Source organism: Myotis davidii, unplaced genomic scaffold (genome assembly GCF_000327345.1).
Source record: "Myotis davidii unplaced genomic scaffold, ASM32734v1 scaffold547, whole genome shotgun sequence".
NCBI classification, from domain to species: Eukaryota; Metazoa; Chordata; class Mammalia; order Chiroptera; family Vespertilionidae; genus Myotis; species Myotis davidii.
In genome coordinates this window covers 30525-33463 of record NW_006298266.1, presented here as the reverse complement: position 1 = coordinate 33463, position 2939 = coordinate 30525, and positions in this window count along the sequence as shown.

Genomic DNA, 2939 nt, shown 5'->3' with positions numbered 1-2939 from the left:
TGGGCCAGAGGCATCAGGCCTGGGCAAGGGGCAGAGCCAGCAATCAGAGGGGTCTGGGGGTCCCCTGCCCAGGCCTGATGCCTGGGCCAGAGGCATCAGGCCTGGGCTGGGGGCAGAACCAGTGATGGGGGGAGATGAGGGTCCTCTGCCCGGCATCAGGCCTGGGCTGAGAGGCGTCAGGCCTGGGCAAGGGGCCGATCCTGCGATTGGAGGGTGATGGGGGTCAACACCTGAGGGCTCCCAGTATGTGAGAGGGGGCAGGCTGGGCTGAGGGACACTTCCCCCCCCCACACACACACAAAGTGCACGAATTTCGTGCACCGGGCCCCTAGTGTTAAATAAGAGTGGTGATAGTGAACATCCTGTCTTGTTCCTTATCTTAAGAAAAATGTTTTTAGTTTTCCCCACTGAGTATAATATTAGCAGTGGGTTTGTCATATATGCCATCGTCATTCTTGGTATCCCCTATGAGTGATAGCATCTCATCATCGCAGATCATAGAGATAAAGAGCTTCAAGACTATCATAAAACAAAATGCTTGTAGCACAAGATCAACAACTGTTTTAAACAGCTAAGGGAACAATCAAGGCCAGCTCCATAATCACCAAATCTGGGCAGATTGTGGGTTAAGTACTTAAGGAATTAATGGGAGAAAATTACATTGTTAAATATATATATTCACCTTGAAAAAGTACCCTGAAGCCAGGAACAAGAATTGATTTGAAATGATTACAAAGATATTTGTTAAGATCCACTGGTTTATAGCATGTCTCATAAAGACACAAGGAATATTTCTTTTTTGTAAGACTGGGGATTATCAGAACAGATCAGAGAATTAAGAGAGGTAATAGAACTATCGCTGACAAACCTAGAATTATTCCAGTGTAGGAATAATACTTCTAAAAGGCTGTTATTATGTGGACCACCAGTTATAGGAAAAACACTAATAAAAAGAGCTATTGTTATCCAACTAGACTGCAATTTCTTTCTTTTTTAAAATATATTTTTATTTATTTCAGAGAGGGAGGGGAAGAGAGAGAGAGAAACATCAATGGTGAGAATCATTGATCGGCTGCCTCCTGCACATCCACATTGGGGATCAAGCCCACAACCTAGGCATGTGCTCTGACCAGGAATTGAACCATGACCTCTTGGTTCATAGGTCAATGCTCAACCACTGAACCATGTCGGCCAGGCTGGACTGCAATTTCTTAAACATTGTTTCTAGTTCTATTGCAGACTATTACAAGGGGGAAAGTGCTTATTTGATTAGAGAAATATTTAATTATAAAGGGATCATCAGCCATGCATAATTTTTTATGGATAAATCAATGCCATTGATGATGTTGGTTTTCTGATAGTACAGCAGCTGATAGATTCAGAGGATTTTAATGGAGTTACAAAATGAAATAGATGATATAATACTGTGCATAAAGTTAAAATTACAGCTACAAACAAGTACAGTGGATTCTATTTTGCTATCTCCAGGTAAATAGGAAAAAAATTATTTATATGCAAGATTAGATATATTGACAATCCATGGAGCTACCATTACAAAGCATAATATAATAACTTATTAGTAGCAAATATGATGTTTCCAGATAGCTTTAATGGAGCAGACCTGAGAAATGTTTGCCCTGCAGAAGGTATATTTACAATGCATGATAATTATGAGTTTGTTGTGTAGAAAGGCATCAGGAAAGCGATAAGAAGTGACCGATTTTAAGGAGTCAGTGTCTAAATTGGAGTACAGATTTTTGATGGCTACATGACAGACACTGACTTAATGTAAAAATTAGTTAAGTAAAATGTACACAATGGCGATAACCTCATTAAAAGTGCATGAATAAAAAGATAATGATTTAAAACAAAAAAATAAAAATGTATTATGTGGTTTATAATATAAGTGGAAATAGAAGATCTAGCACAAATAGCAGAAAAGATAGGAGAATTGAACTATACTGCCGAAGAGGTCTTAAAATGCTTGTGAAGAGATATGTACTGCAAACAAGCAAACCACTCGTAATCATTTGGAGTTTCCATTTATGATGAAAATTTATTTACCATCCTTGCCCTAAACCCGTGGTCTGCAAACTGTGGCTCGCGAGCCACATGCGGCTCTTTGGCCCCTTCAGTGTGGCTCTTCCACAAAATACCATGTGTGGGCGTGCACGTTCAGTGCGATTGAAACTTTGTGGCCCATGTGCAGAAGTCGGTATTTTGTGGAAGAGCCACACTCAAGGGGCCAAAAAGCTGCATGTGGCTCGCGAGCCACATTTTGCCGAGCTGCAGTTTGCCAACCACTGCCCTAAACCAATTCAAAACTTCTGAGTCACTGTCAGAGGCTTTATCATTCAAGCCCACTCAAGAAAACAGAAACCAAGCCAGAAAAGATTGTCACATTAACTATATCAGTACCTTCCAAACAAAGACAGAGTATCTTGGAGAGATTTTACAACTGAAAGAGATGAACTTTTTTTTTTAGTCCTCAATTGAAACTAAAAATATTTCTTACCAATTACTATAATAAAACTCAAGGAATTAAAAGTGTACCCACTATTATAGGAGTGGTAATTGGTTAGTTATCTAAGTTAGTGGCACGAATGTATTGGAATACTGGAGTGAGTGTATAGTCATGGGCCTCAATATGTATGTCATACAAATGAATGCAGAACACTCCACAATCCATTTAAATGCAGCTTAACTGGTGAGGATGCAGAGAAAAAGGAACCCTTGTGCACTGCTGGTGGGAGTGTAGACTGGTGCAGCCACTGTGGAGAACAGTATGGAGTTTCCTCAAAAAACTAAAAATGGAACTTCCATTTGACCCAGTGATCCCACTTCTAGGACTATATCACAAGAAACTAGAAACACCAATCAGAAAGGATATATGCACCCCTATGTTCATAGCAGCACAATTTACTATAGCTAAGATTTGT